This window comes from Lycium barbarum, chromosome 7 (assembly GCF_019175385.1).
Source record: "Lycium barbarum isolate Lr01 chromosome 7, ASM1917538v2, whole genome shotgun sequence".
In the NCBI taxonomy this organism is placed as follows: Eukaryota; Viridiplantae; Streptophyta; class Magnoliopsida; order Solanales; family Solanaceae; genus Lycium; species Lycium barbarum.
This window is the reverse complement of record NC_083343.1, coordinates 58,411,248-58,422,854: the sequence shown is the minus strand read 5'-3', so window position 1 is coordinate 58,422,854 and position 11,607 is coordinate 58,411,248.

Below are 11,607 nucleotides of genomic sequence, written 5' to 3'. Positions count from 1 at the left end.
ATGATTCTGTTCACCGCGTCCCTCACTAGAGGGCCGGGATCTGTTACATGCATATATATATGATATATGATTCTGGCATATATGATTTGTGTTTGGAAAGTAAGAATTTTGGCATTCTGTACCTTCTGTACTTCTTCGGATATACGGTATCGGCATACATGATCCGTGCCTCGAAAACAAGTATTCTGATATTCTGGATCTGCACTTTTTCTGACATGTGATCTCTGCATACACGATTTGTGATTGGAAAATAAGTGCTTTGGTAATCTGGATACTGTACTCACTCTTGTACTGTTTGTTTCGGTTACGGTTCTGTTTTCTGTATTTCATGCTTTACATACTCAGTACATATTCCGTACTGACCCCCTTTCTTTGGGGGCTGCGTTTCATACCGCGCAGGTACACCCAGATGAGTAGAAGTCATTACAGAAGATGTTCCAGCGAAGTTGGCAAGCTCCATTTTCCTCTGGAGTGTCGCCGAGTCAGAGTAATATGCTATGATGTTTTGTTCGAAGTTAGAGACTTTGCAGACAGAGTCGTGGGTATAGGAAGTCAGTCTGTAAGCGGCTCCATCACCCGATGTGTCATTTGTGTTTTGATCTAAATTCCATATGATTACATATTTTATTTGATTTGAGAAAGATGAAAAGAATATTCTGAAAGGATTTACGATGAATTTCACTTGTATTTGATTTAAGAATCCAAAGAGATTATATGTAATAAGTGTCTGCGGGTTCGCTCGGCCTTAAATAAAGGTCGGGTGCCCATCACACCCTGGTAAGGTTAAGGTGTGACACATCTGCTCTCATTCATGCATCTTATGCTCCTAACCATGGTAACTATTATCATTTGAAACATATTTACTTTATATACATGAGCCTTTCGGCTATCAAAATAATATACATACATGTATACAATGAGGAACTTGAGAGACCATACTACCCACACTACGCATCTACGAGCCTCTACTAGAGTACTAGACATATGGATGGGACAGGACCCCGTTGTGCCCAAACATACATATATATATATACCAAAAGAATAATAAATGGCACCTCCGGAAAGTGGAGTGCTCTTCAAATCAGCTAATAGATCCTACGAGTCTGGATCGCCTCCCTGTCTACCTGTGGGCATGAACACAGCGACCAAAGAAAACAGACGTCAGTACGAACATTGTACTGAGTATATAAGGCATAAACAATATGAAACATCAATGAAATGAGGAGGCATCAAATGAGGAGCAATCTGTAACTGATTGTGAAACATAAAAGAAATAATACATGCTGGCTTACTCTCATAATCATCATCATCTCATGTATGCGTAAATATATATAGGTTGCCCGAACATATAGGTACGGTGTGATAATCAATAACATTAGCCTGCGTCCAGGCCTCCCGCGTCCGGGGTACCATCTCATGCTGCCCACTAGTGGTGTCTGTCCATGCCATCTGGCCATGGTGTTTACGCTGCCCGCCTTAGCGGTGCCTGCCCGGCCTTATAGGCGCGGTGTTATATCATCATCATAGTATGCTCATCATAATATTCTCATCATATTATGCTCATCACAATACATGCATAAAGACTCAAGGACAACTATACTTTATCGGGGTGACTTAAGGTCGTGATCCCCCGATTTCATTATGGAGCATTCATTGACATTCTGCCTCACCTTAAAGGAATTAGCATATAAGGTGAGTGTACACAATAATGACATCAATGGGTTATAGATAGCGTCATTAGCTTTATAGGATAATCATATCATGGATTCTAGATTCTTTAGACTCAAACTTATCATCATCGTTATCGTACTTATAGTGTATCTCTCATTTCATATGGCTATTCATGAACAAGGGCTCTTAGTTTTCTTGAAGATAGGAAATTCATGAAGAAGGAGGAAATTCATGCCATAAGATTCATGCCTTCGAAATAAAGGACTAGCCTCACATACCTTTGTTGTTTAACTACTATATTGCTTGCTCGTTCTCCTTTAATGCTCACGTCGTTACCTTCAAAAGAATTCGCATTAACATTAGCTAAGCGATTATAAGAACGTGCTTACTGAAGCTAAAGAAAATTGGGCAACATTTCCTTTGTTTACATGATTTCCTCCATATTCCATATCAACTCCCAAACATTCGTAACATCATTCATAATATCATAAATAACAATCATCATTTGTCTACATTACCCATATTTCACAATTTCACAATTTCACTTCAATTTCCCATAATCATGGTCATAATTCACTATTACGTTCTTTCACGTATAAGGCTCATTCCAAGTTCTAAATGTCATTCATAATCTACTTACAATCACAACATATCCATATTCATGATTCATTCCAAACTACTACTCAACAATAGCACTATTCCCACACTTATAACCCATTTTCTATATTCTTCAACAATCCAAGTGTTTCAACTTCTCAATATCTTAAACATTATAAAAATATCATAAAACTTACCTTAGATATTGTAGGAACAAGCCTTGAGTAGCAATACTCTTCTGGCACCAAAAACCCTAACTCACTTCCTTTGAAATTTATTGGCTTAGATGACTTTAATGGGATTCATACTCTTAATTCTTGTTGGTTTGATGAAGTTGATCATCAATTTCCTTTAAATTCTTGTGGATGAAATGTATGGAACCTTCTAGAGGTCTTGAGAGAGATGAAGGAATGTGGGAAAATGAATTTAATGAAGTGGGAACACATTTATATAATCAGAACTTATTCAGTTCGTCGGGACTTCCACGGACACTTGTACGGTCCGTGGAATGTTGTACGGCTCGTACAACTGGTCGTGGATCACCACCAGGAAATCATCATCTCAGCTGGGTATTCCGCTGACCAATATACGGTCCGTGGAAAGTTTCACAGTCCGTGAAACATGGCACTTAAAGCTTTTTCCGAAATTGTTCTCGTCATTTTGTTTGATCTCCAATACTTATACAACCTTCTTAACACTTGTTTAATACTTCATTAATGATCTAAACATCCCTATAACTCATCCTCAAGACCTAATCAAACAATTCTTAACGCAATAGTTTACGAAACCTTCCCTAAACCTCACTTATACTCCACTTATTCATATCAATCTTTATTCCATCAATTCATATAACTCCAAGATCTTAACATACGCAACCTAAGGCCACTAATTATCCGTCTTATAATCTTAAGAACTTCCTGTCATCCTTAAGCTCACAGTAGTTCACTCACTAGGCGACGAAATGAAATTTCCAAGGTGTAACATTCTTCCCCCCTTTTGGAACATTCGTCCTCGAATGTTAAAAAATCAGGAATTCTTCAAAATATTTGCCAGAGTTTCCCCTGTAATATGGCGCTACCATCCTGTCACAACAACCCACAATAATAGTCCCTCACAGGGCCACAACATAATAGAACTATAAATTCGACACACACGACCAAAAGCATGAAAAGTAAGCATACATACCTCATAATGTTAGTGTTTCATCTTGAATCTCTGCAGGGGGTTAGAATAAGCGCGGGTACTTGGATTTCATACTCTCCTCTACTTACCACGTCATTTCTTCCCGGTTATTATTTTGCCACAAGATTTTGACTGAAGCTACTTCCTTATTTCGAAGTCTTCGTATTTGCCTGTCTAAGATGGCAATAGGCACTTCTTCATATGCTAGCTTTTCTGTCACTTGCACATCATCTATTGGAATAATTTTTTAGGGATCTCCGACACACTTGCGGAGCATTGAGACATGGAAGACTGGATGGACTGATTCAAGCTCTGAAGGCAAGTCCAATTCATAGGCTACATGACCCACCTTGCGGATAATTCTATAGGGTCCAATGTATCGAGGACTTAACTTCCCTTTCTTGCCAAATCTCATCACCCCTTTCATTGGTGACACTTTCAAAAATACTCAATCATCAACCTGAAATTCCAAGTCTCGCCGGTGGTTGTCCGCATAATATTTTTGGTGACTTTGGGCTGTCAGTAACCGACCTCGGATCACCTTGACTTTTTATACCGCTTGCTGGATCAATTCAGGGCCTATTAGCTGTACTTCTCCTATTTCAAACCATCCAATTGGAGATCTGCACTTTCTTCCATATAAAGCTTCATACGGAGCCATTTGGATACTGGAATGATAGTTATTGTTGTATGCAAATTCGATTAGAGGCAAATGATCATCCCAACTACCTCTGAAATCTAGAACACATGCTCTTAGCATGTCCTCCAAAGTCTGAATAGTACGTTCGGCTTGTCCATCGGTCTGCGGATGAAATGTCGTACTAAGCTTCACTTGGGTACCTAGACCCTCTTGGAAGGACTTCCAAAACTTGGTTGTAAACTGTGCTCCTCTATCCGTGATAATGGATATTGGAATACCATGGAGTCGCACAATCTCCTTGAGATACAACTGTCACGACCCAACCCCGTGGGCCGCGACTGGTATCCTAGCTGGATACCCAAACGTACCTACCTGACAGAAACGGCATACCAGACAGATAATTCACACTAGCTGTATACAGACTTAAGCCAATACAAATGCAGCGCGCGCTATAACATACACATACCCGAACATGCTGAAATTTCATATAGGCCGATGAGGCTATCATAACGGACAGATTCACAAAGTCGTACGTACCTACCCGAATCGTAGCAACCCGTAACCCACATACATATCTACAGGCCTCTAACAGACATACAGAATCATATGACGGGACAGGGCCCCGCCATACCCAGAATTACCATACGTACAGAATATACAGATGTCAGAAGATATATACCAAAAGTACACGCTCCGGATCAAAGGAGCTCTCCGAAATAGCAGAATCTGTGCCCTAGACTGGCGGCGTATCACCGGGTGCGTCTGTACCTGCAGGCATGTAACGAAGCCCCCGAAGAACCGGGGGTCAGTACGAAAAATGTACCGAGTATGTAAAGCGAAAATAAAACAAGTGTAATCATTGTCTGAACCAGAAGTACAGAAATATAGCGGACAGAATCATGATCCAGAATATGAGATAGATATACAGAGTTTAGCTGGCAGAATCATCATACGAATCAGGGGCACAGAGTATGGCTGGCATAGTCGTAATCAGAGCCAGAGATACAGAAGTGTAGCGGACAGAACCATAATCCAATCGGACAGACAGAAGTGTACCGGACAGATTCATAACCCAATCGGACAGACAGAATCATGCATGCAGAGTCATACAGAGTCATATGCTTATACAGATGCAGATAGCATATACATACATACATATATCAGATCCCGGCCCTCTCATGAGGGACGCGGTAACAGAACCCGGCCCTCTTAGTACGGGACGCGGTGGACAGACAGAATCAGATCATATGCCATCCTGGCCGCCATCCCCATACACAAATCATAATATCATACATATATAAACAGATTCCGGCCCGCACACCGAGGGACGCGGTGAACAATGCAGAGGAATATGCACGATAACAGAACCTGGCCCGGGACGCAGTGAAGGAAGCATTGAGACATCCACGAACAGATTAATGAGAAACCACATACATACAGATCATTACACAGACTCAATCAAACTGAAGTATGCCAAACGGCGAGTCAAATCAGAGTATTCGGATAGTGTTCATAATACGCGCCTATATCCTACTTGGGAAGGCACGACAGATTATTACCGGAATCAGATTTCCAGATGTCAAAACCATTTTGTAAGATTTATATAAAAAGTAGTCATATCATGATCAGAATAATAGTCCAGATGTTGCCTGTGAGAAACGGACAGAAATAAGGCAATTTAGGTTATACAAAAGGTGTCGGGGCCTTGTGGGCCCACCTCGCACCAACTTGAGGCGACATACGTAAATTACTGATAATAGACCTTATGAGGTCGTCCATAGTCATTTGGAAGCATTCCGACTCCGTTTGGGACAATTGCATACAAAAGTTCACTTTAGAGACAAGTTATAAGAAAAGTGATTCAATCTTACTGAAGGAATTGGAGCGGATTTCCATCTCGAATTCCGAGGAACGGAGTCGTATTTAAGGCTCGCGGCCGAGCCTATTATGTTCAGAACATGCCTAAGAATGAAGGGGTAGGCTTTACATACCTCAATTGCGCCTTATGTTCGCTTAGCTTCACTTCCAATTTCGTCCAGAATCTACAAATGGTCATGTTTACCAATTGTCAAATTCAAGCCTTTAAGAATCCAAATTTTATTACATACTTGCCTACCGAAATTTCGGCAGCATTTCCCCTATATATATAACATCCCCGAGACTTAGCTCGGCTTAATATATCAACACAGCACCCAACAACAACATCAATAACAACAACAAGTATTATAAAATACACAATATGGCATAACTAGCCATCTTTCCAACACAACACAACGTCTTTCATTCCGACCTTGCAATTCCAAATCAATCTTACCATTTTCATATTCACCACTCATCAAGATCATTACAACATAATTCGGAGGCATATCATATCGTTTTCACCAAATATTCATAAGGTATACACAATATACAAGCCTTCTACCAAAGTCATATTTCACCCACAACTTCTAATCTTTTAGCAAACATATTCATGACATATTTCTATCTTCCAATTTCATCAATGATAATCATAATTTGCATCTTCCTACTTTCATTTCCACATTTACATAAGTTACAATAAACTTGCATGTTTTCCTACAACAACTTAACAACAAATTTTCCATAACAACAAGAACCATTATTCTTCCATTCATTTCACAATAACACAATTAACATACTAGCGGAATTAAATTCGCATTCCATCATCAACATGATGCCACACGGCCACACACTATAATTTCCAACTTCCACTAATTCATTCAACTTTCACTTCCAATACAATTTCTACCATAACCATAACTAGATTACCACATAAAATCCAATTCATATCACCTACACGTTAACACACACTAACGGCCACACATGTTCACACACATAGCATACAAGTTTCATATTCTTTACTCAATTCCACACACTACAACATGCATACACCTCCCATAACATGATAAAGACATGAAATCCTTACCTTTCCTTCAAGTTCTTCACTTGCCACCAAAGCTACTTTCTTGCCAAAATAATTATGTCACTTTGTAGAGGATCTTGCACTTAGTAATAATCCCACAAGAAATGGATTTTGAACCAAAGGATTTAGCTCCAAAATTTTTTCTTTCTTTTCCTTTTCTCTCTTTCTCTAGCCGAATTGCTCCTCTTTCTTTTTCTTGTTCTTTCTTTGTTTTTCTTGAAACTTCTTTGGATATAGATGACTATATAATGTCACATGGAAATTAATTAATTCCATGGACTTGGGCCATGTTGTGGCCGGTTGGGCCTCCCTTGTTTGGGCCTCATTTTGTTATTTGTTTTGTAGTCCAATTGGCTACATCTTGTAATCCATGAAGCAAATTTCCAAAATTCCAATTTTTGCCCTTGGCCTCCTTTCGTAATTCCACACCAATGTATTCATAGCCGACACATTCATACCAAGTAAGGTCCAAATATGGCCTCATCCATTACAAGTCAAGTTATCTCGAATTTTTCGAATATACAAAAATGTCGGATGTAACATCCTCCCCCCCTTTAAAACATTCGTCCTCGAATGTTAAATTGACCTCGGGAGGGTTCGTTTTATAATCGTCCTTTATTGACCTTCCGATATGAATTCCTTACCAATATGATGGAGTAATTCTTCACGTTACTGACTCATATGCCTTCATAACGTATTTTCTCATATCCCACACAGTCATTGGGCCATGAACTATATTCTAGTAACGGATGAATGCTTTTCGCTCCTTCACAGACGTTGTGTCCCTTCTTCCTTTCCTTCAAAGCTTTTCAAACATTATAATTAATATCACTTCTTGTCACACTCCTCGGTTCCTTACCACATTATCCTAATTCCAGGTCATATCAAATAGATTCATAACTGGGATCGGACGCAAAGAAGCATATCGGACAGATTCGTAATCGGAGGCAAACGTACTAAACTATGGCGGACAGATTCGTAGTCAAAGTCAGATGTATGGGAGTATGTCAGACAGATCCGTGATCAGAGTTAGACGTACAGAGATGTACCAGACAGATTCGTAATCAGAATCAGACGCACAGAGGTGCATCAGACAGATTCGTATCCAGAGTCAATCGTACAGAGGTATATCAAACAGAAGCGTAATCGGATTTAGAAGTACAGAGGCGTAATAGGCAGAGCCTTATCAAAATCAGAGGTGCAGAAGTATAACAGATAGAGTTTTGATTAGAATCATATCACTCCTATTAAGGCTCCAGTGATTTACGAAAATTTCCCTTTGTCGACATTTCATTGCTCACTCTGACAATTATACCACGGATTATCTCGTCGAAATTTGTTCACTCATTCACAAACTTGTTCGTCAAATTGTCATACAAATCGTCTTACGTGTCGCTTATCGACTCTTTTGAAAGTTTTGCTTAATCACATCTCTTATCCTTCATCTTTCCTACTATCCATGCTCATTTTCTTTTCCAGATATCGTCGCACTAGACTAACTTCTAATGTAATCAGGGTTTATCTATTTTTTTGACAACATTCGTATCCTCACCTCCGCTTCGTTTCATGTATTCGGTTCAGTAGAACCTTTCATCTATCACAACATTAATCGCCGGGACTCGGCTCTTGATCCATATGGTCACCAGACGAAAATCATACACATACATATAAGTTTATTACTATCTTCCCTGAAAGCGTCTCTGACCGCTATTCAAATTGGCCCAAATTCTCGAGCGATATCACGCTTCTTCTTTTCGCCCATTTAGTCCGCCTCGGTCTGCGCGACTCCTGTAAGGGCACCATCTACTCTACATATTCTCTTTTCTTCTAGGTTACCCCAAATTTCCATTTACATATCGTACTCATACTTATGATCCTTCCCAGGGGGTCACCCATCCCAGAATTACTCTGGCCTTAGCACGCTTAACCTCGAAACTTTTATGCATTTTGACGCGTTAAGGCTTGTATAATTTCGTCGACTACCCCGCACGACCTTTGTCACGTAATTTAGGGCAGATCGGGATCTTAGTATATTTTCGGAAAATTCTCATAGTGGGTCCCACCCCGGGCTAAACCATACAATTATCATATCGCCCTTCTGAATTCTCAGTGTCTATCAGGTTGACAACTACCTTACTCTTACTAATACCCAGAAGAATAAAGTCACATAATATGATAAAGTATAGACCCATTCATATACATATCCCTCAAGAAAAGATCACTAACATACCTGGGTGTGCACTTGAAGACGCTCCTGGGTCCTGCCGGCCGGTCAACCAAATACGCGGTTCGTAGGACCGCTGTGACCAGAAGCTGCACCTCGACCTCTGCCACGACTCCCTGGCGCTGGTGCTGGTGCTCCTCGCCCTGTGGGGCGTATGGCTGCCGAAGGAGAAGATGAGCCAGCAACGGACCCAGTAGGCTGGACTGAGCCTGAACCACCCTTATGCGGGCACTCTCTCACACGATGATCTGGGCTGCCACAAATATAACAAGCGCCTGTAGCGCGATAACACTCCACCGGGTGGGGCCTCCCACAGTAGGAACATGGGGGCATGGGTGGCCTCGACTGACCGGGACCTCTGCTCGCCTGTGAGCCTGGAATTCTGGAGCTCTGGCCCGAGAACTGTGGGGGCGTACTGTGTGCTGGCTGGGATGAATATCTGTTACCCTGCCGCTGAGAAAACTCACTCTGAAATCCCCCTGAATACCCGGCCGATCTGGCTCTCTTAGGCCGGCTCCTGTCGTGACCCCTATCTGGCCGACGTTCCCTACGTCGGTCCTCCACGCCCTGGGCGTGTGCCTGTACCCGGGCAACATGCATCCCTGGCTGAGAAGCCACCGCCAGGCAACTATCAATCAAATAAGGATCCAACCCCATCACGTACCGGTGCACCCTGTCGGCCATCTCAGCTACTATAGCGGGTGCATACCTGGCCAGTGAGTCAAACTCTAGGCTATACTCTCGAACACTTCTGCCGTTCTGTCTCAGGTGCAAGAATCGATCAACCCTAGCTCTCCGCAGCTCTGGAGGTAGAAAATGATCAAGAAAGGCCTTAGTAAACTCGGCCCATACTGCTGGGGAAGCATCGTCACCCTTAGATAGCTGCCATGACTCATACCAGTTCACCACTACCTCATATAACCGATACGAAGCCAACTCGACGGACTCAGTCGGCGAAGCCTTAATCAACCGTATCGTGCTCTCCATCTTTCTGATGAACTCTTGGGGGTCCTCTTCGGGTTTTGTCCCGGAGAACTCTGGAGGATTACATGTCAAGAACTCACGAGCCCTGGAACTTTCATATCTGTCAGCACGACCACCCCCAAATCCATGCCTGCGAACCTGCTCTGTCATCAGTGTGGTCAATAACTGAACCGCATCTCGCATGGCCCTATCCTCCGCCCCTGGCTGTGGAGCTGGAGGCTCGGGCACTGAAACCCCGGGAGCTCGCGGTGGAGTCGTCCCCTGATCAGCAGCTTCTGCTGCTCCGATCTCCTCCGGTAAGGGGGGTGTAACAGATCCGGCTGACGGGGGTTCATCCTCAGGCGCTAGCTGCGCTCTGGGCCCGGCTGGTTTCTCCTACCTCAACCCCCGCTTTGCCCTTCTGGGCCGCTGTTGCCCTCTTCGGAGGCATTGCTGAAAACATAACAAATCGTTAGGAGGGGATCATCCTACTAATACAGTTCTATCGCACGATCTAAGATCCAAAGAAGGGTAACATCCTAGATGTCCTGCAGCTTCCTGTTTATAGATGTGGTGCACAACACACCGATAAACAAGACTCTACTAGACACGGCCTGTAGACATTCCGAGGACTAACCGCTCTGATACCACTTCTGTCACGACCCAACCCCGTGGGCCGCGACTGGTATCCTAACTGGATACCCAAACGTACCTGTCTGACAGAAACGGCATACCAGACAGATAATTCACACTAGCTGTATACAGACTTAAGCCAATACAAATGCAGCACGCGTTATAACATACACATACCCGAACATGCTGAAATTTTATATAGGCCGATGAGGCTAACATAACGGACAGAGTCACAAAGTCATACGTACCTACCCGAATCGTAGCAACCCGTAACCCACATACATATCTACAGGCCTCTAACAGACATACAGAATCATATGCCGGGACAGGGCCTCGCCATACCCAGAATTACCATACGTACAGAATATACAGATGTCAGAAGATATATACCAAAAGTACACGCTCCGGATCAAAGGAGCTCTCCAAAATAGCAGAATTTGTGCCCTAGACTGGCGGCGTATTACCGGGTGCATCTATACCTGCGGGCATGTAACGCAGGAACCGGGGGTCAGTACGAAAAATGTACCGAGTATGTAAAGCGAAAATAAAACAAGTATAATCATAGTCTGAACCAGAAGTACAGAAATATAGCGGACATAAACATGATCCAGAATCTGAGACAGATATACAGAGTTTAGCTGGCAGAATCATCATACGAATCAGGGGCACAGAGTATGGCTGGCATAGTCGTAATCAAAGCCAGAGATACAGAAGTGTAGCAGACAGAACCATAATGCAATCGGACAGACAGAAGTG